Here is a 23220-nt window from a genome sequence, read left to right on the forward strand (position 1 = left end):
TATAAAAGAAAACTACCAGAGCGTCAATGACAAGGGTAGCCCTTGACTCCATCTTTTATCAATTTTGCCTCAACCCTCTGGAGTCAGGCCCCCTTAAAAAAAGAGGGTCTTTGCCTTATCCCACACAACCCCATTGCTCTGTTACAGTTCTCTCACTCAGTCCCTACTCATCACTCATTTATTTATTTATTTATTTATTTATTTATTTATTTATTTATTTATTACATTTGTTACACGCCCAGACCCTCGGGTATCACGGCGAGGTTACAGAAATATTGTTCATAATTACACAGAATATTCACATTGTTACACAGTAGGATTAATGGCTTAGTTATGGGCACTCAATCTAGCAATATGGGACGCATAACATAGTTGCAAATCAATACATAAGGAAAATAAATGACAATTATATTTACAGTCACTCAGGGCTATTTCCTTTCATATTAATTGAAAAGCCATGTTTTGAGTGATTTATTGACGCCTGAAAAGGAGCCCTCTTGTTTGATGCTATTAGGAAGTGAGTCCCAATGTTTGGGGGCTAAGTATTTGAAACTGCTGCCACCCGCTTTGGTATTCTTGTAGCGAGGAATCTCGAGTAGTCGATGGTTATAGGATCTAAGTGTTCTTATGAAGTCTTATTTTTGCAGTACTTTGTTGAGGTATTTGGGAGCTGTGCCCTGTTGGCATTTGTAGGATATGCACAGGGTTTTAAAGAGGATCCTGTGTGCCACTGGTAGGCAGTGGTGAGATCTTCTGATCTTAGAGATGTGATCGGATTTTCTAATGCCGAGGGCTGCTCTAAGAGCTTTATTTTGTATGAGTTGTAATTATTTTAGATTAGGTTTAGAGGTGCCTTATAGTAATACATTACAATAGTCAAGTCGTGACAGTATTAGGGCTCTGGCCAAAGTGACGCAGTTTGCGGGGGTGAGAACTTGTCTACTTAATGGGGCACTCCAATGGGGACGGGATGGGGTCAGCAGCTTCCTTGCCTATAGTGACTCTAGAGGTTCAGTCAGCTAGGAAGGATTTAATCCACATAGTAGCATCCATGGAGAAGTTAAAGTCTTTTGCTATCGTGTTACAGGGTTTATTATGGTCCACTAGGTCGAACGCTGCAGAAAGGTCTAATAATCGGAGGATACATAGTTTGCCTGAATCTCTAATGGTATCCATCTGGATTTTGCGGTCCAATAGAGCCGTTTCTGTGCTATGGTTTGGCCTGAACCCGGATTGTCTTGAGCCAAGTAGTTGGTAATTTTCGAAATGAGATTGGACTTGATTATACGCTATTTTATCAATGATCTTAAGTAAGAAAGGAACTGTCGTTATTGGACAGTAATTAGGTACAGTCGGGTCTAAAGTAGATTTTTTAGCAGTGGGGTGACCCATGCTTCTTTAAAACTTGCTGGGACCAAATTGGCTTTGAAGGAGGCCTTCACGAAGTTGATAATGATGGGTGTGAGTGTGTGGGCGCATGATTTAACTATTTGTGCTGGGACTGAGTCTCCTTTGCAATTTGATGCTTTAAGTTTGGAGATTGTGTCGCATCTAATACTGTGCTGTAATTATGTAACTTAAGACCACTCGTATCGCCTCTCTCTGCTCGCATTGCTTCACTCCCGTATGTCAGATAGATTCTATGTCAAGACGGAGGCGAGCATTATGCTTCATCTTAAATTCATTCCTGTCGCCAGCAGTATCAACAATAAACAACATTTCTGTAACTTCCCATATGGGAAAACATATATATATTTTTGTTAACCAAAAAACTACATTTCCCTTTTATTCGAGGCTAACTGTAGTCCCAATTTCCTGGCCACGTGATCATAGCCTTTTCGTTTCCTGTCCTCTTCCTCTTCTTTCCTGCTCTCCAAGCAGATAAGTGGCATTTTTATTAGCTGCGTAGTGATTAGTCTGAGTACAGCAGCTTGCAGTGTAGAAAGCAGCTGCTTTCAAGATGTAGGCTAATCCGCGCACGTATTAGACTTTGAAGTGATTTTCTATACTTAGTTCATGGTTACAGAGCGGCGGCCCTGTGCCGCATTCACGGCACATCAGGGGTTAGCCTTGAGTCTCCGCGGGACAAACAAAGCAGCCCCCACCTTTGTAAAGGCGGGGCAGAGCTGCGTGCGTCAGCTGGACGCGCTGAACCTGAGTGAAGGAGTCATTGAGTCTATTGGTGGGAGGAGGCGCCCCCACCCTCGGGAGGGAGGAGCCTCCGCCCGCAAAGTGAGAAACAAAGCGGCGTACTACAGGGATAGTATTCGCTTTGCTCGCGAACACCGCAGAGCTATCAGAGATTGCTAGTAGATTACAATAAGCGGGGAGAGGTCGCATATACCTCGCAAGCATTAACAGCCTCAGCACACGCTCAGAAGCACAGGAGCTGCATCCTATCGCACAGCTGGCTTCACTGCTTGGAAGTATTAAGAGCAAAAAGCTCTATCTGAAGCCCACACTCAAAGAGCAATTTACTCAAGCCTGCGCAGCGGAGCATCTTAGTGCAGCCACAGATAAAGCATTCAGTGAGGAGTGGACGTGCCACTACACCTGATCAAGGTACTGAATGCACAAATACAGCACAGTAGAATGGCTGAGTTCGAGTGGAGCGAGGAGGAACAAGAGGTTGTCAGCTGCGAAGACCTAGCCTATAGTTTCAAGGAAGTGCTGGGTAACTCACTGGTGGAAGTAGTAGCTCAGGGGGTGAGACCCCTACAAGAAATACTGGCAACCATAGAGATTTACTTGAGCCAGAAGAAACAAAGCACCAAAGCAAAAGAAATCACGTCCACAAAGGCCATTCCAGATGGCCCTCATGGGTGTAAAAAGACCCGGAAGAGAGAAAACTCTTCTGACCGCCCCCCCGGGTCAACCAGATGGGGCAGGACAAGAGGCCCCGGAGGCTACCAACGCATTCATAAAACTGCGGGATGCATTTTTGAACAAGTCGGGAGTGCCAAGCATCACAACCCCCTACCCAGGGGAAAAAAATATGGGGAATGAGGGGCAGGACTCAGAAGAAGAGCCCACAGGGACCCCAGGATCCTCACAAGATGAGGACAATCGAGAGGATGAGGACGAAGTACAACGCCCACTTAAGAAAAGGTTGAGGAAACTCAACAACACAGAGGACAAAGAGGGAATCTCGGACATGTTCGAGCCAGAGGACATCCGAAATCCGAAGTCCTCAGGCTGGCTACCCTCACTGAGGGTCACAAAATACATGACCCACAGACTGCGGAAAGCTCTTGAACGAGAGGCGGGACAACGAATGCGGGCAGAATGCCCTAAGCCAGAGCTACCGAGCAAAGTGGCCGAAGCGTCAAAGGTCGACCCGAAGATGTCCTTTGTCTCAAAGACCTCTAGAGATCCCAGAAAAGGGATAGACAGGTCCTGGAAGAGTTGCCAGGAGAAGGTGCACGATATTGCAGGCCCACTAGCAAAGATTATGGACCTGGCGGAACGAGCGTGAGACACAGGAGAAGAAGTGGACCCAGAGGTCCTTGCCAACTGGGCGCAAAGGGCAGTATGTCTCCTGGGCAACGCTAATTGCATGATATCGTCAGAGTGCACAAGCGGCCTACTTCTTAAACTAAACCCCAAGTTGGGGGATCTAGCTTCTTACAAGGCTGGCCAAGCGGCCCAGGGGTTGCTATTCGGAGAAACCTTCGGGAAGGAAATGGGGAGGTTTGTTGGTACTTACACCTCCCTGGAGAAAACCCAAGTGTCAATAAATAAGATCTTCTCGGGAAGAGTTTTCGCCGGGACCGGTCGGTATAGACCAGTCGTTTCCATGGAACGAGAAGGCCTCAGACCAACAGTGCCAACTATTGGAAGAACAAGCCACAAGATGCTTTCTTTCCCCCAAGAGGATGCTTTCTGAGAGGAAGACGAAGCAGAGGACAGGGAAGAGGACAGAACTTCCCCACAGGTGAGACATGCCCCGTATCCGCCAGTGGGGGAAGGACATCACGTTTCTTGGACAACTGGCGTACACTTTCCAACGACACCTGGGTATTGCAGACAGTCAAAGGACTGCAACTGGAATTTACGCAGATACCCATTCAGGGCCACCCCCCAGCCAATACACTTAGCGCAGGTACAGAAAGAGACCCTAACACAGAGCTGCAAAGTCTAGCAGGGAAAAAAGTGATAGATCCATGTACCTACACCCTAAGATTTGTGAGCAACCTGTTTCTGGTCCACAGAAAAGACAAAGTGAGACCGGCAATAAACCTAAAAGAAATGAATGGCTGCGTGCCATACCATCATTTCAAGCCGGAAGGGATTCACCAGCTCAGAGACATTCTCAGAAAGGGTGATTGGCTTACAAGAATCGACCTGAAGGACGCATATCTTACGATACCAGTCCAAAAGAAGTACCGTCCCTTTCTGGTGTTCGACTGCGATGGACGATATTGGCAATTTGCAACAATGATGTTTGGGCTAGCCTCAGTGCCATGGGCATTCATGAAATTGATGAAGCCGATAGCAGCAGCAATAAGAGAGAAAGGGATATGAATGATAATATACCTGGATGACATCCTGCTGATGGCGGACAGAAAAGAGACGTTGCAATACCAGACATGCTCGGTGAAAGACCTACTAGCATCTCTAGGCTTTCTAGTGAATCAGGAGAAATAAGAAGTAACACCAGCGCAAAGGATAGACTTTTTGGGGTTTGTCATAGACACCCAGTCAGCTATGCTGGAGCTTCCAGCCAGAAAGATAAGAGATATAAAGAGGGAAATAAGGAACTGCCTCAGCAGACGCATAGTTTTGCAGCGAACAATAGCGAGAGTAGTGGATCTATTAGCAGCCTCGATTCAGGCGATATTTCTAGGGCCACTGCATTATCGAGCCCTTCAACGACTGAAAATAAAGCACCTGTAGCAAGGCTTGAATTACCAGTGGTGCCATACCCCTAAACGCAGAGTCCAAGACAGAGTTAGAATGGTGGATGCAGAATATGGATGCCTGGAATGGGAAGGCCATATTTTGAGATCTAGTGATAGAATCGGACGCCAGCAGAGCAGGCTGGGGAGCCCGCTGTGGGCAGCGAGAGACGGGAGGCAAATGGAGCTCAAGATGCACATAAAATGCCTAGAGCTGCAAGCCGGCTCGTTCGCCATCAAGGTGTTTAAAAGCAAAGTGAATTTGTGTATCCTGCTGAAGATGGACAACATATCAGCAGTCAGATATATCAATCATTTAGATGGGACGAAGTCCAGATTACTAGCTGAACTAGCCAAGGATTTCTGGCACATCTGCCTCGACTCAGGGACCTCAGTGGTAGCGGAATATCTTCCGGGTTTGCTCAATGTAGTGGTGGACTGGAATTCCAGATGTCTAGCAGATTCCAGCGATTGGATGCTGGACAGGGCTGTTTTCCGCCAGTTAGAAGTGATATGGAGACCAGTGCACACAGATCTGTTTGTGTCCAGACTGAACGCGCAGAAGAACATATACTTCAGCTGGAGGCTGGACCCAACAGCCGCGGGAGTAGACGCTTTCCTCCAGGATTGGGGAGGGGACACAGACTGCGCCTTTCCACCATTCATAATGATGAACAGAGTTCTGGCGAAAGTTTGCAGAGAGAAAGTGAGAATGATAGTAGTGGCTCCAAACTGGAAAGCACCAGTATGGTTCTTGGTTATAATGGAACTAGTGACCGACCACCCGAGAGTGCTACCACGAGGAGACAATCTCCTCATGCACCCAGTTGGGTCGTATCATCCTCTGAGAGTGAGAGGGACTCTCCCACTGATGGCGTGCTGTTACGCTCACCTGGCTCGCACAGGGGCGTTGATCTGAACTGGACAGCTGCGGTCTTCACCAATGTGATGCGTAGTGCCGAGATGACAGACTGGACTGGCCCACCTAGTTTCGTTTGCTTGGCCCGTAGGAGTATTCTTCTGCAAATGGAGAAAGGGAATTAACCACCTGTGGAGTTGAGCGTTAACCCCCACCCCCGCTGTTCTCCCCACTGATCACCTTTAATGTCCCCTCCTATAGTCTCACCTGATGGTTTGGAAAGATGAGCTCTCCATCCTGCATTGAGCGCAGGGGCACGTAGATAACCAGTTGCTTCACTGGTTCGAAGGAATAGGTGAGTTCCAGAACAATATTGACTCTGAGATTTCCGGCAAGACGCCGTAGGTATATAGTTCATAAGAGTTCAAATCTCTGACTTTCACTCTTGTCCGATTCCTTGCAGGTTGCAGCTTGACCCTAGCGAAGAGTTCCTCGTGGTAACCAGTAACATTCAGGTAAGGATTTGTATTATCCAACACAGTTCGATAAAATAATGTCAGTATGTAACCTGTTGCTTTCTCCCTTATTCAGGTGCTGACAGAAATTATGAAGTCTCGGGGAATAATGCCTCTGGCGGTAAAATTAGGTAAGTCTATTGTGGTGAGGAGGATTCCCCTTGTTTATCCCTTTGTTTCACCTTGCTGTCCTTTTGTTTCCCTTTAGGGGCCGGGGTACGGCGAAGATGCGGTGGAGGCTGCGCCGACCCGTGAAGAGGAATAGTACCCCCGGCGGTAAAATCTGGTAAGTCTATGGGGGGGTAACTAATATTGCCTCTGTTTATTCCCTTGGCTCACCTTGCTGTTCTTGTGTTCCGCTTAGGTGCCGGAGTGCGGCGGGAACATGTAAAAGGATGCAGTGAATAGTGAAGATGCTGTTTAGGCCGGTGAGTTCAGCGCGGCGCTGCAGCAGGCGAGGCGACGCGCATAAAATAACTTCTTTCTTCCAGCTCGAAGGCACGGTGGATCGGGAATTCAGGTAAGGATCAAAGGTATTGCTCTTGTTCTAACCTTTTCTCCTTCTTTCTCCCTTTTTCTAGGAGCTCCAGACTCGAGGCGGGCGTGGCAGAAGACTGGATGCAGACTTGCAGGCACAGTGAGCGTTACGCTGCTGGATGCAGAATAACGCAAAGCGTGTGCTGCTCCTCGGGTGTGGTTTAAATAGCCTCCAAAGTAGTCCCAGGTAAGTATTCCTCCCCAGCCGCACCCGAGTAAAAAATAGTCCCTAGGTAAAGTAGTCCCTTCCAAGCCTCTTTTGGCTTGGAGCTCTGCAGCATGGTCTGCATCAGGTAAGTTTGCAGCATGGTCTGCATCAGGTAAGTTTTAATCTATGAGCCTGGCACCTATGGCGCCAGGATAGTCTCTCCATATGAGCCTGGCGCCATAGACGCCAGGACTGCACCCAAATGGCCCCTAGCAGGGGTTGTTGGGCTTGCGTGGAATAACTTGATGCCTGCTTCCCGGGCTGCTGGACTTGATCTGGATCCCCGGGGGTAGGCATCATGACAGCACTCCCCCCTGAGGCCCCTCCTAAAGTCGTTCTTCCCCGTGGTCCTGGTTTGTCTGGGAAATCTCGGTGGAATTCTTTCACCAATCGAGGTGCACAAACGTGCTCACTAGGTTCCCATGACCTTTCCTGTGGTCCGTAACCTTTCCAGTCGATTAAATAAAAAAGCTTTGACTTCACCAGCTTGGAGTCCAGGATGTTCTTAACCTCAAATTCGGGTTCCCTGTCTATAAGGATGGGGTCTGGTGGCTTGGTTAGTCTTGTCCCTGGGTGCACTGGTTTCAAAAGTGACACATGAAAGACGGGGTGAATTCGCATATTAGCAGGTAAGTCCAACTTGACGGCCACTGGGTTGATAATGGCCTTAATAGAGTAAGGTCCCAAATATCTGGGGTTAAAGGTCCGTGTTCCCTTTAAAGGCATGTGTTTTGTGGCCAACCATACTTGGTCCCCTATCTGGTATTGTGGAGTATCACTTCTATGCCGATCAGCATTTTTCTTGTATTTTTCTTTCGCTTGTTTTAAATGTGCAGTTGCTTCCTTAAAGGCTTGTGTAATCGTAGCGTGGAGATGGTCCACTGCGGGCATTTCTAAGTGTTGGGGTGAGTCAAGGTCTGATGTTCGGGGATGGTGCCCATATAAATTATAAAAGGGGCTTTGTCCAGTTCCAGAATGTACTGAATTATTGTATGCATATTCGGCGATCCAAAGAATGTCTCTCCAATTACTCTCAGTCTGATGTAACATACAACGCAGCTATTGTTCAAGAGTCTGGTTGGTCCTCTCCGTTTGACCATCGGTTTGGGGGTGGTGACTGGTCCATAACCTCACATTGATTTGAACCAATTATCAAATTTTCCTCCAAAAATGTGAAATGAATTGACTGCCCCGGTCAGAGACCAATACGGATGGAAATCCATGTATGCGAACAATGTTTTCGAGGAACTCCTTGGCCAGAATTGAAGCTGAAGGTAACCCCTTTAAAGGAATAATGTGGGCCATCTTGGAAAAAAGATCCACAATAACTAGAATGGTGTTAAAACCATTGCATGGAGGTAGATCAGTAATAAAGTCTAATGATAAGGTGTGCCATGGTGTAGGCGGAATGTCCAAAGGTTGTAAGAGTCCAGCTGGTTTTCTCTTCTGACTTTTGTTTTGGGCGCAAATGCCACAAGACATTACAAATGATTTAATATCCTTTCGCCAGGTGGGCCACCAGAATTGTTTCTTAATTTTAGATTCAGTCTTTGCGATACCTGTGTGCCCCTCCATTAGGGTGTCATGATAATGGGAAATGACTAGATCTTGTAGTTCCTTGTGTGGCAGAAATAGCCGCCCTTGGTAATAAGGCAGGTCATTGGTGACAGATTAGTCCGGGCCTTTCTTTACCCAGTCCTGCAGGGCTATGGAATCAAAGAGTTGCTGGATCATTACCTGAATGTCCTCTAGTGTCTGTAGAGTAGTCATGCCAAGAATCCTTTGTTCGGAAATTATAGGTACTGGTTCTGGGTTCACTTCTGCCTCTCCCATCCCTTTTCGGGATAAGGCGTCTGCTTTACCGTTCTTGCAACCTGGTCGATAGGTTATCACGAAATCGAACTCGGCAAAGAATAATGCCCATCGGAGTTGGCGTGACGATTGGGCCTTGGCTGTCTTTAAATACTGCAAGTTCCGGTGATCAGTGATCACAGTAATGGTATGCCTGGCACCGAGAAGATAGTGCCGCCAAGCCTTCAAGGTGGGTTTAATGGCTAATAACTCCTTGTCGGTAACAGCATAGTTTAACTCGGGTGCCGAGAACTTTCTGGACCAAAATGCTACTGGGTGAAGCTGGCCAGTTTCAGGGTGCCTTTGGGACAGGACAGCTCCCATGGCTAAACTGGATGCATCAGTTTCCACTATGTATGGAAGTTCAGGGCGTGGATGCTTTAGTACAGGTGCAGACGTGAATTTCGCTTTCAGCTCTTGGAAGGCATTTTCAGCTTTTTCAGTCCACATAAAGCGTTTGTTTTTTCGCAAGAGTGATGTGATGGGATGTACAACATGTGAGAAATCCGGGATGAATCTGCGGTAGAAATTGGCAAAGCCGAGCATGCTTTGTACTCCTTTAACTGAACTCGGTGATGGCCACTTAAGAATTGCGTCCACCTTTCGTGAGTCCATTCGAACTCCTTTTGGACTCAGGATAAACCCAAGGAATTCAACTTCCGTGGCATGAAAAACGCATTTTTCCAGTTTTGCATATAGTTTGTGCTGGCACAATTTCTCAAGGACTGCTCGGACGTGCTTCACATGGTCAGATTCTGAAGAGGAGTACACTAGAATATCATCGCTATATACGACAACACAAACGTCAATGAGTTCACAAAGGACATCGTTCATGAAGTATTGGAAGGCTGCTGGTGCATTGCACAACCCGAAGGGCATCACCTGGTATTCGAATAACCTGTATTTAGTGCAAAAAGCAGTCTTCCATTTGTCGCCCTCTTTCACACGTACCAGATGGTATGCCCCCCGGAGATCCAATTTAGTGTATATGCAGGCGTCCTTTATTGGTCTAGTAGTTCGGGGATCAGAGGCAATGGGTATCGGTTCTTAACAGTGAGCTCGATCAATGCGCGGTAGTCTATGCACGTTCTGAGGTCACCTTCCTTTTTGGGCACGAAGAACAAAGCTGAAGATGCAGGGGACTTGGATGGGCGAATGAAGCCATTAGCAAGGTACTGGTCTAGGTATTGCCGTAGATGAAGGTTCTGTAAGGGCGTAGATCCTGCTACAAGGGGTTGTGCAGCGGGTATGAGATCGATTTGACAATCGTACGATCTGTGAGGTGGTAAGGTGTTTGCCTGTTCTTTTTGGAAGACATCCTGGAATTCTTGATATTCTGGAGGTAATTGCACGACTGATGTGGTGACTGTGGCCTCGCCTGCGTTCAAGTTTTTCTTTGGGTAACAGGTTTGTGCACAATCCGGGAAGGTTATTCTCTTCTCTCGCCAATCAATACAAGGATTATGTGTTTCCAACCAAGGTATTCCCATTATTATTTGGAACTGTGGGGCTTTGATTAGATCAAACACAATAGCTCTCGATGCCCATCCTGACCCAATATCTGCGGTCGAATGAGTTACAGGCCCAGAGGCAATTTCCGTTCCATCGACTGTGGTGATGACATCTGAGGTGGTCTTTCGGCAGAGCGGTAGATTCATCCTGGAAGCCAATTGGTAGCCCACATAGTTTCCTATGGCCCCGCTATCAATGTATGCCCTTACTGCGTGCATACGTGATGGCTGCCTTGGATCTATGAGGACCATTGGTATGATGAAATGCAAGGTCTGAGTATCCTTCTTCAAGCTCGGCAAGCGGACCTCTATGCTTGTCGGGCGTGGTCATTTCCCGAGTCTGACTCCATTTGGCTTTTATCAGCAGCTCCTACCACCTTCTTGGGTGGTTTTACAGGGCAATCCCGTAGAAAATTCCCAGAAGTTCCGCAATATAGACAAAATTGCATTTGCCGTCTCCTTTCTCTTTCCTTCTGGGTTAAGGGTCCTTTAACCCCTCCGATGTGCATGGGTTCTGAAGCATCTGTTCCTTTGGGGTTAGCGTGGGTTTTGACCAACACCCGGTTCTCAAACTTGGCTCGATCAGCCTTGCTGTTCTGAAGTTTGTGATCTAACTGGACCACTAAGTCTATATATTCAGCGCATTCTTGAAGTGGGTTCACAACTTGAGCCAAGACATCCTTGAGTTCTCCTCGAAGCCCTCGATGAAATAACGTGATTTGTTTTACCTCGGGCAATCCAGTTTCCACTATCAACCTATTAAAGGTTGCGATGTAGGATAGGAGGTCCTGGTTACCCTATCATAGGGACAAAAGTTTGTTTTCCAAGGCCTGTCCTTGGGAGTGCCGGGTAAATAGTCTTTCCATGCTCATTTCAAAGCCCTGAAAATCCCAAAGAATTGGGTCATCCTGAGTAACTAGTGGAATTGACCAATCAGCTGCACTGCCGCTGAGATATGACAATACAAAGGCTACCTTGGCTTGATCGTTTGAGAAGGCTCCAGGTCTGCATAAAAAGTGCAAGCAACATTGGTTCATAAACACGGCAAACCTTTTGGGGTCCCCGGCAAAGCGTTCGGGCAGAGCTGGTTTATTTGCACAGGGTTACTCGATGACACAGGAACTGGATTTCCCCCGAGTCCTGGTAGGGGTGTTTGTCCAGCCTGGCTTTGCAGTAGTTGCCTAGCAAGGTCATCAGTTTGCTCCTTTGACAAAATCAGTTCTCTCCTAAGAGCATTGGTTTCTTGACGGGCGGAATGCACTTCAGCCCTCAGTTCCCCTGGTAATTGGGCCAATTGGTCAGTTTCTGAGGTATCCATAACGCCCGGGTGGGAATTTGTGGGTAGGCTTCGCGTTCTGTTACGCTCACCTGGCTCCCACAGGGACGTCTATCTGAACTGGACATCTGCGGTCTCCACCAATGTGATGCGTAGTGCCAAGATGACAGACTGGACTGGCCCACCTAGCTTTGTTTGCTTGGCCCGTAGGAGTACTCTTCTGTAAATGGAGAAAGGGAATTAACCACCCGTGGAGTTGATCGTTAACCCCCACCCCCGCTGTTCTCCCCACTGATCACCTTTAATGTCCCCTCTTATAGTCTCACCTGATGGTTTGGAAAGATGACCTCTCCTTCCTGCATTGAGCAAAGGGGCGCGTAGATAACCAGTTGCTTCACTGGTTCGAAGGAATAGGTGAGTTCCAGAACAATATTGACTCTGAGATTTCTGGCAAGACACCGTAGGTATATAGTTCGTAAGAGTTCAAATGTCTGACTTTCACTCTTGTCCGATTCCTTGCAGTTTGCAGCTTGACCCTAACAAAGAGTTCCTCGTGGTAACCGGTAACATTCAGATAAGGATTTGTATTATCCAACACAGTTCGATAAAATAATGTCAGTATGTAACCTGTTGCTTTCTCTCTTATTCAGGTGCTGAGAGAAATTATGATTTCTCGGGGAATAATGCCTCCGGTGGTAAAATTAGGTAAGTCTATTGTGGTGAGGAGGATTCCCCTTGTTTGTCCCATTGTTTCACCTTGTTGTCCTTTTGTTTCCCCTTAGGGGCAGGGGTACGGCGAAGATGCGGTGGAGGCTGCGCCGACCCGTGAAGAGGAATAGTACCCCCGGCGGTAAAATCAGGTAAGTCTATGGGGGTAACTAATATTGCCTCTGTTTATTCCCTTGGCTCGCCTTGCTGTTCTTGTGTTCCCCTTAGGTGCCAGAGTGCGGCGGGAACATGTCGAATGATGCAGTGAATAGTGAAGATGCTGCAGCAGGCGAGGCGACGCGCATAAAATAACTTCTTTCTTCCAGCTCGAAGGCGCAGTGGATTGGGAATTCAGATAAGGATCAAAGGTATTGCTCTTGTTCTAACCTTTTCTCCTTCTTTCTCCCTTTTTCTAGGAGCTCCCGACTCGAGGCGGGCGTGGCAGAAGACTGGATGCAGACTTGCAGGCACGGTGAGCATTACGCTGCTGGATGCAGAATAACGCGAAGCATGTGCTGCTCTTCGGGCGTGGTTTAAATAGCCTCCAAAGTAGTCCCAGGTAAGTATTCCTCCCCGACTCCACCCGAGTAAAAAATAGTCTCTAGGTAAAGTAGTCCCTTCCAAGCCTCTTTTGGCTTGGAGCTCTGCGGCATGGTCTGCATCAGGTAAGTTGCAGCATGGTCTGCATCAGGTAAGTTGCAGCATGGTCTGCATCAGGTAAGTTTTAATCTATGAGCCTGGCGCCTATGGCGCCAGGACTGACTCTCCATATGAGCCTGGCGCCATAGACGCCAGGACTGCACCCAAATGGCCCCTTGCAGGGGTTGTTGGGCTTGCTTGGAATAACTTGATGCCTGCTTCCCGGGCTGCTGGACTTGATCTGGATCCCCGGGGGTAGGCATCATGACACGTGCAGTATAGCAGGAGATTATCAGGCTCACCTGGTCTCCACGGGGGCGTAGCACATAGCTGCACGAATGATGTCTGCACTGGCGTGGCACTGCTTGAATGAAGAGGCTTGCTCGCGTCTTCTCCCTTGATATCACCCCAGGAGGCATTTGTCTGCAAGGTCAAAACAAGATATTAGTTACTGAGTGGGGCTAACTTGGTCCCACCTCCTTTCACCTCCTGATGCCCTGCTCGTCTTCTGTCTCACCTTGGAGTTTTGTGGGGTAGGCTCTCTGTCCTGCAATCTCTAGCAGGGGTACAGTAAGCACAGTCTTTGCCCGGACCTAGTTACTTCACTGATCCAGTGTGGCTGTGGCTGAGTCTGGAATAGCTGGATTAAGTAGGTAAGTCTCTATGCCAATGGATGCTTGGTATAGGTGCTTAAAGTCATTGTTGCCCAAGTTTTAAACGTGTTTTGTCTTTTCTTTCAGGCGCGGTCTTGTGCTGATTTCGGATGAAGAATGACTCTTCCTGAGATGCTGAGCAGGTTTCCTTCAGGTGAGTATTAGCGCGAGTGAGTGGAGCTGGATGTCTGAATAACTGTTCTTTTTCGTTGCGAGACTAACCTGCTGTTTCTTTTCTTTCTTTGCAGGCGCGGCACGGCTCCAGGACGGCGATGAGAAGAACCGCCACAACGAATTCCGGAAGAATGCCGACCCCGGGTGAGTATTGGATGCTGGTGCAGATACCTTCTTCTCTGCAAGGGCGGCAGTTCGGAGTTCAGCTGAAGGCGCGACCGATTGGATGAAGTACTGCAGGTAAGGCCTTCGTTGCTGTACTAACTCCTATTCTCTTCTCTTTCCTCTCAGGTACCGATGGATTGGAATCTCAGAACAGGCGTGGCTGTAGAAGTTCGAGGGATGAGCAGACATGGTGAGCGTTACGCTGCAGAAGTGCAGAATAACGCAAAGCGTGTTCTGCCTGCAGGGTGTGGCTTAAATAGCCTTGCAAGTAGTTCCAGGTAAAGTAGTCCCTTTACCACACCCTACCCTTCAGATAAAGTAGTCCCTCAGCCACACCCTGGTTATGCAGAAAGTAGTCCCAAGCAGTTTAACACATATTATGAGCATGGCACCAACAGCGCCAGGACTGAGTCCAGGAGGTTCTAGGACACTCCTTTGGGGATAGATAAGCCCTTATGGGTGCCAGTGACTGGGGTGGGCCCATCAGTTTCAGGGGTTTCGAAGCACGCACCATGACATCATTCCCCCCAAATCCCTCCTAACGGTGGGTTCTCCTATTGGTCGCGGTTTGTTCGGGTGATTATGATGAAACCTTTTCAACAACCGTGGAACATGAATGTGTTCACTAGGTTCCCACAATCTTTCATGTGGTCCATATCCTTTCCAGTCTATTAGATAAAATAGTTTTGATTTGATCATTTTTGAGTCCAGGATATCCTTAACTTTAAATTCCAGTTCTCTTTCGACTGTGATCGGTTTCGGTGGTTTCTGTACTTGGGTCCCAGGTTGCACTGGTTTTAAAAGTGAGACATGAAACACGGGATGAATCCTCATGCGTGGAGATAAGTCCAGTTTCACAGCTACTGGGTTGATGATGGCCTTAATGGTGTATGGACCTACATATCTGGGATTGAAGTTGCGGGTTCCTTTCATTGGTATGTGCTTTGACGCCAATGAGACTTCATCTGCAATTTGACACCTTGGAACTTCACTTCTATGCATGTCTGCCGATTTCTTGTATCTTTCTTCAGCTTGTCTCAGATGGTCTGTTGCTTGTTTAAAGGCTTCAGTAATAGTAGTGTGCAAACTTCTTACTGCTGCCATTTCCAGAGGCGGGTCAAGATTAGAGTTTCATGGATGCATCCCGTAAATGGTATAGAAAGGGCTCTGTCCATTGCTGGAGTGTAGAGAATTGTTATAGGCGTATTCGGTTATCCATAAAATATCTTTCCAACAGCTTTCCGTTTGGTGTAACATACATCTGAGGTATTGCTCCAAAGTCTGGTTGGTCCTCTCAGTCTGACCATCAGTTTGGGGATGGTGGCTGGTGGAAAGTCTTACATCAATTTGAGCTAACACACAGCACTTTTTTCCAAAATCGTGAGATAAATTGGCTGCCACGATCTGTAATCAGGATGGAAGGGAATCCGTGTATTCGGACTATCTGCTCTAAGAATTCCTTAGCCAGGATTGAAGCTCAGGGTAAGCCCTTCAGTGGGATGAAATGGGCCATTTTGGAAAACAAGTCCACCACCACCAAAATTGTGCTGAACCCATTACAAGGAGGAAGGTCAGTTATAAAATCAAGAGACAATGCATGCCAAGGTGTAGGCGCAATATCCAGTGGTTGCTGTTGACCTGGTGATCTCTTCTTTTGGGCCTTGTTTTGTGCACAAACTCCACAGGATGTTTTTACCCCATATTGGACACCAAAATTGTCGCTTGATCTTGGCTTCGGTCTTAGCGATCCCAGGATGACCTTCTATCAGTGATTTGTGGTAATTTGAAACAACCTTTTCCTGAAGTCCTTTGCTGGGCAGGTAGAGACATCCCTAAAACATGGAAATTGGTTTGAAACTGAGTGGTGAGCACTTTGGGTTGGCCAATCCCTCAGAGTGTTGGTAACCATGTGATGTGTGATTTCCTCGTGGATGTCATCTAAGTTTAGAGACGTTGTAATTCCTAAGATCTTTTCTCCGTGGATGATGGGTACTGGGTCGGGCATGGTGGATTCCTCGTCTACCCCTATACCAGATAGGGCATCTGCCTTGCCATTTCGACAACCAGGTTGGTAAGTAATTACAAAGTCGAATTCAGCAAAACATAATGCCCATCGGAGTTGGCGGGATGATTGTGCCTTTGCCACTTTCAGGTACTGTAGATTGCGGTGATCAGTGATTACTGTGATCGTATGCCTTGCTCCGAAAAGATAATGCCGCCAAGCCTTGAACGCCGCCTTGATGGCCAAAGGTTCCTTGTGCGTAATGGCATAATTCAGCTCTGGTGCCATGAATTTCCATGACCAAAAGGCCACCAGATGAAGTTGACCTGTTTTAGGATCCTTTTGCGAGAGGACCGCACCCATTGCCAAACTGGAAGTGTCAGTCTCCACCACGTACGGTAGATTGGGACAAGGGTGTTTCCGGATTGGAGCTGAGATGAATTTTTGTTTTAAGTCCTGGAAGGCATTCTCTGCCTCCTCTGACCATTGAGAACGTTTGTTCTTTCGCAGTAGAGAGGTGATGGGATGTACTAGCTGCGAAAAGCCTGGAATGAAGCAACGATAGAAGTTTGCAAATCCAAGCATACTCTGGACTGCTTTAATTGAGGTTGGAGAAGGCCAGTTAAGGATGGCATCAACCTTCCGAGAATCCATGCGTACACCATGAAGGGTTAGGACAAATCCAAGGAACTCGATCTCAGTAACATGGAAGAAGCATTTTTCCAGTTTTGCAACTAGTCTGTGTTGCCGAAGTTTGTCCAGAACAGGATGGGGAATATACCAGAATGTCGTCGATGTATACTACGACACACACATCAATCAATTCTCGCAGGACGTCATTCATGAAATACTGGAACGCTGCTGGGGTGTTACAAAGGCCAGAGTGCATCACTTGGTATTCAAATAGCCCGTATTTGGTGCGGAAGGCAGTCTTCCATTTGTCTCCTTTTAGTAATTCCTACCAGGTGGGTATGCTCCTCGGAGATCTAACTTGGTATGAATTTGGGCATCTTTAACTTGATCCAATAGTTCAGGAATCAGCGGCAAGCCGTAACAGTTTTTAACAGTGACTTGGTTCAATGCGCAGTAATCGATGCAAGTCCTAAGGTCTCCTTCCTTCTTAGGTACGAAGAATAAGGGTGAGGCTGCCAGGGACTTGGACGGGCGGATAAAACCGTTAGCCAGGTCCTGGTCTAGATACTTTTTAAAATGCAGATTTTCAGGTTCGGTGAGTGCATAGATTCAACCGCATGGAATCTGTGCGCCAGGTATGAGGTTGATCTGACAGTCGTACGATCTATGGAGAGGAAGAGTGTTAGCTTGATCCTTCTGGAAGACATCCTGATAGTCTTGATATACCGGAGGTTATTAGTTAGACTCATGATTGTTGTCACTTCCTTGACCAAAGGTTCTTTTGTTTGATAACAAGTACGAGCACATTCGACTGAGAAGGTCAGCCTCTTAGCACGGCAGTCGATGCAAGGATTGTGTGATTCTAGCCACGGCATTCCCAGAATTATTTGAAATTGTGGAGCCTTGATTATATCAAACACAATGGTTTCCCAATGTCCGTCTTGGCACAAAAGTGTCATCTCTGTCGTTGAGTGCGTTACCGGACCCAAAGCGATCTCAGTTCTGTCGACAGTGGTGACTAAATCTGTTGTTGTGTTTTCACAAAGAGGAAGATTCATCCTTGTAACCAATTCTTGATCCATATAATTTCCAATACCTCCGCTATCGATATATTCTCTGACTGCATGCATTCGAGACGGCTGTTGGTAACTTATGAGGATCATTGGCAGGGCTAGGTGCGAGGTCTGGGAGTCCTTCTTTTCGCTTGAAAAGTGGACCTTTACGCTTGTCAGGCAGGGAAGTGTTCCGACTCTGGCTCTGCTTCAACTTTGCCGGCAACCTCAACTGCTATCTTGGGTGGTTTTGCTGGGCATTCTCGGAGGAAATGGCCGGCTGACCCACAATACAAACACAACTGTTGTTGTCTTCTCCTATCCCTTTCAGCCTTGGATAACGGCTCTTGCACTCCTCCAATCTGCATGGGCTCGGCCAAGTCGGTGGTCTGTGTGTATTTTCCTTTGGGTGCACAAATACCTGAGTGTCCATTCTAGCTCGATCTGCCTTACGGCTCTGTAGTCTATGATCAAGCTGAACCACCAAGTCTATGTATTCAGCACAATCTCTGGGAGGGTTGACCACTTGAGCTAAAACATCCTTTAACTCCCCTCTCAAACCATGGTAAAACAGGGTTGTTCTTTTGACGTTCGGCCAATCGGTTTCCACTACCAGTCTATTAAAGGTTGCGATGTAAGTTAACAGATCTTGGTTGCCTTGACGCAGAGATAAGAGTTCATTCTCCAATGCCTGACCCTGAGAGTGGCACGCAAACAACTTCTCCATGTCCAATTGTAACCTCTGGAAGTCTTGTAAGATGGGATCGTCCTGATTGACTAGTGGTACTGACCAGTCCGCAGCACTGCCACTGAGATACGAAAGCACAAAGGCCACCTTAGATTGGTCATTTGGAAAAGCTCCTGGTCTACATAGGAAATGTAGTTGGCACTGATTTATAAAGATCGCATACCTTTTTGGGTCTCCTGCAAGGTGCCAAAGGTACGGCTCCTGGAAGGACCACCTGAACTGGATTGCTTGGTGTAGTCGGAACCGTTGACCCAATACTGGTAACAGTGTTTGCCCCGCCTGCGATTGAAGCAGTTGTCTAGCGAGCTCATCGGTACGATCCTTGGCCACGACCAGTTCTCTCTTTAAGGCATTGGTTTCCTGCCAAGCTGAATGTACTTTGGCCCTGAGTTCCTCCAAAAGATGGGCTAGCTGATCTGTCTCAGAGGTTTCCATGACGCCCAGGTAGAGAATTTGTAGAAGGCTTCACGTTCTGTCACGCTCACCTGGTCTCCACGGGGGCTTAGCACATAGCTGCACGAATGATGTCTGCACTGCTTGAATGAAGATGCTTACTTGCGTCTTCTCCCTTGATATACCCCAGGAGGCGTTTGTCTGCAAGGTCGAAACAAGATATTAGTTACTGAGTGGGGCTGGCTTGGTCCCACCTCCTTTCACCTCCTGATGCCCTTCTCCTCTTCTGTCTCACCTTGGAGTTTTGTGGGGTAGGCTCTCTATCCTGCAATCTCTAGCAGGGGTGCAGTAAGCACAGTCTTTGCCCGGACCTAGTTACTTCACTGATCCAGTGTGGCTGTGGCTGAGTCTGGAATAGCTGGATTAAGCAGGTAAGTATCTATGCCAATGGATGCTTGGTATAGGTACTTAAAGTCCTTGTTTCCCAAGTTTTAAATGTGTTTTGTCTTTTCTTTCAGGTGCGGTCTCGTGCAGATTTCGATGAAGAATGACTCTTCCTAAAGTGCTGAGCAGGTTTCCTTCAGGTGAGTATTAGCACGAGCGAGTGGCGCTGGATGTCTGAATAACTGTTCTTTTTCGTGCGCGACTAAACTGCTGTTTCTTTTTTTTCTTTGCAGGCGCAGCGCGGCTCCAGGATGGCGATGAGAAGAACCGCCCCAACGAATTCCGGAAGAATGCCGACCGTGAGTATTGAATGCTGATGCAGATACCTTCTTCTCTGCAAGGGCGGCGGTTCGGAGATCAGCTGAAGGCGTGACCGATTGGATGAAGTACTGCAGGTAAGGCCTTCCTTGCTGTACTAACTCCTATTCTCTTCTCTTTCCTCTCAGGTACCGATGGATTGGAATCTCGGAACAGGCGTGGCTGTAGAAGTTCGAGGACTGAGCAGACACAGTGAGTGTTACGCTGCTGGAGTGCATAATAACGCAAAGCAGGTTCTGCCTGCAGGGTGTGGCTTAAATAGCCTTGCAAGTAGTTCCAGGTAAAGTAGTCCCTTTACCACACACTGCCCTTCAGGTAAAGTAGTCCCTCAGCCACACACCCTGGTTATGCAGAAAGGCTCAGCCTCACTAGGCTGAGTAAGTAGTCCCAAGCAGTTCAACACATATTATGAGCCTGGCACCAACGGCTCCAGGACTGAGTCCAGGAGGTTCTACAACACTCCTTTGGGGCTAGATAAGCCCTTATGGGTACCAGTGACTTGGGTGGGTCCATCAGTTCCAGGGGTTTTGAAGAACGCACCATGACAGAGATGTTGCAATCTTCCAGGCATTTCGACTCAAGCTCCTTGCCTCATTGCAGAGTCATGGGTACCATCAACTAGCAGAGCTACGATGCAGCTTGTAAGCAGGTGGTCGCGGTGGTGCAAAGGGAGAAGTCTTCATCCCGTTTCAGCCCCTTTAGTAGAGATGTTGAACTTTTTAGCAGAATTACTTCAAGATGCGAAGGCGTACAGAACGATTGTAGTGTACAGATCCGCAATATCAGCGGGACAAATGCCCATCAAGGGAATGCCTGTGGGCGAGTTTAAAAGTATATTTTGCATGAATACTGCCTGATAGTAAATGATTGGACTAAGTACATTCGCATTGCACTATAAATTGAATTGAATGAACCTGAAACAGGCTGACTACGCGGCCATTTTCTGTTATGCGCCATTTTGATCGCCTCTTGCTTTCTGTTCCCATGTTTAGAATTGTGTTTTTGGCTCCAGCAGACCAAAATGAACTTTGTACTGTTTCCATGATGTCAACGTAGATAAGAATGTTGAAGCTGTTAAAGTGGATTTTTTGTCCTACACTGAGAAACCTTGGAGTTAAACAAAAACCGTACTAATCAGTAATTTAGATACCTTATGTACCAACAATGTCTTCCCCGTTCAAACAGCAAAATAGAATGATGAATAGCTGAACATGTGCTCTTGCAGAAATCTTTGTTTTCTCTCCTTGAAACTAAGCTGACTTTAAATTCAAGAACAAATGATAGACAAATATAAGCTAGCAAAATAAGGAATGTTACCTTTGTGTCTTATATTTGGAAAACGTGTGAAATGTTTAAAGGAAAACAACAAACTATTCAAAGATGCTTGAGCATGTATTAGTTATGTTGAAAGGCCATGAACCCTAGGTAAATGTATTACACAAAGAGGGGCTGGACGATGTGTTCGGCATTGTGGAAAATCTGTATAAATACTTTTGTTTTTGAAATGTCCAGCACTCTCTCATCTAACAGTGTCTGCTTGCACACATTGCGGGGTGTTGAGAGCCAGACAGCTGTTTGTTAATAAATGTACATGGTACCTTTGGACTCGTGACTGGCGTATTTCTATTATGTGGTATTAAGCCTAGATATTCTTTAATCTTTCAGATGGTGCCCAAATAGGGACCCGCAAGATCGATGCCACATCGCTAGATGAAGACGAGGCTACTGGACCAAGATTGGAGAGTGAGTGACGGGGTGCCCTACAAAGTGAGATGCGATTCCTCCGCAGTCCTGCATGCCTGATCCCTGGGCGGTAAGCAGCGTTTAGTGGGCATCACGCAAAGGTCCCATATTGCAGCCTTTGATTGATTTGAAATCAGGTGAGTCGTACCCCGATTCCTAAAATCCTGATATTTGTTGGAAGTGTTGTCTCTGCAGAAACAAAACGTAGCCAGGTAAGATCGTGATTTATCTATGCCTGGGAAATTGTCATCCTGTTTCAGGGTATTATTCCGCAGGGAAAGACACTCTTTGAAACAAGGCCAACCGGCACCACCCGAAGGGTCGCCGGCTTATTTAATGTATTGTAAGTATGACCTGGGGGCTATCGTATTTAATGAAATTTGGCACAGACAGACCAGACATGTTTCCGAACTTCAGTGGGCAGTTCATGGTAGTTTTGAAATTGCCCACCTAGAGCATTTAGAATCTGTATTGTTGAGTAAAAAGAATAGGCCTGCAGCATTTGATGCAGTTAGAGATTGGAGGAAGGAAGCTATGCAGCATGTGCGTAGACACCGAGAAAGCATTATTGCATGATCAGCAGAATCAGTCAGAATCCATTTGAGGTGTGGACAGGGCTTTTCAACTACATGTGCAAAAGATATATCCCTCTCAGGATTTTCATACATCAGATGAATTAATTAATAAATTAGTGAATGAACGTAGGACTGTTTCAACTGCACCACCTCCTTATGTGCCTCCTCCCGTTGTTGTTCCTCCTCTTCCTGTCGTTTTCCCCCTCCTGCACCTCCACCCATGCCAACAGTTGCCGTCCCCATAATTCCGTCTTCACAGGCAGCGGTATTGCCTCTGCTACCTATCGAACAGGAACTGTATGAACTCTCCCTGCCAGGTGGTTCTGCTCCACCTGTAGTGGTTGAATGGGAGTGAGCTGATCCAATAATAGTGACTCTTAGCACAGTATCTGAAGACAGAAAGAGAGAATTGTAGAAAGTACATAGAAGAGGGTGATGCATCGGCTGTTTTAGTTGCGATTTCTGATCAAGGGGGTATTCTTGAACATAATATTTTGATAGAACGGATGGGAACGTATTTAGTTGCTATATGGAGTGTTTTGATGGACATGAATGTCCCACAGGGTTTGAGGGATTTGAATGATTTTGCCCGCTCCACGGACACTGCGGCAAAAGTATATGAGCCTGTAGAGAAGGTATTTGAGTTTAAAAGGGAGCTAGATTGATTACAGAAAGATGAGATGGATGATAATGGACAAGCCAGGCTTCACATGTGCAGAAACGATTTCTTGCTCTGTTGAAACCAAGGAGTGAAGAAATGCGCATTTGCACAAGAGACGCCCTTAGATGGATTTTGGGTATTTCAATTTCTCGCCTTGCAGTGCATGACACGTTTAGTCAGTATGCTCCGGCAATACAAAGGAAAGTGTTACAGGTGATGGTTGAATATTTACAAGACTAATTTATGAAGAGAAAGGAATGTTGTCCCGCAGATTTGATGGTTATTTATAAAAGAGCGTTTTCGCCCGATACTGCATTGACTTCTTTGTCACTTGATTTAGCCTTGTTGCTTAATGGATGTTAAGATTTGCTTTCTTTACAACTGCCGATGAGGGAGTTTCCTCCAACATTTGTTCCGAAAGTAAAGATTCCTGCTAATGCTGCAGCAGGAACACCTGCCACCACTATTGAAGCACATTATGTCTGACAGTTTGTCCATGCACAGTTTTCTAGTCAGGAAGTGAATACCACTGGGCAATCAATTCCAGATATTAGGAAGACTCTAACAGGATTTTCTAAAAGAAATTGAATCTGTCTTGCATTCATTAGTTTTCACGCTGGGTAATATAGATTTGTTGTTTCCCCTGATCCTTCCTGC

The sequence above is a fragment of the Ambystoma mexicanum genome, chromosome 3p (assembly GCF_040938575.1).
Source record: "Ambystoma mexicanum isolate Mex_15411 chromosome 3p, UKY_AmexF1_1, whole genome shotgun sequence".
Lineage (NCBI taxonomy): Eukaryota > Metazoa > Chordata > Amphibia > Caudata > Ambystomatidae > Ambystoma > Ambystoma mexicanum.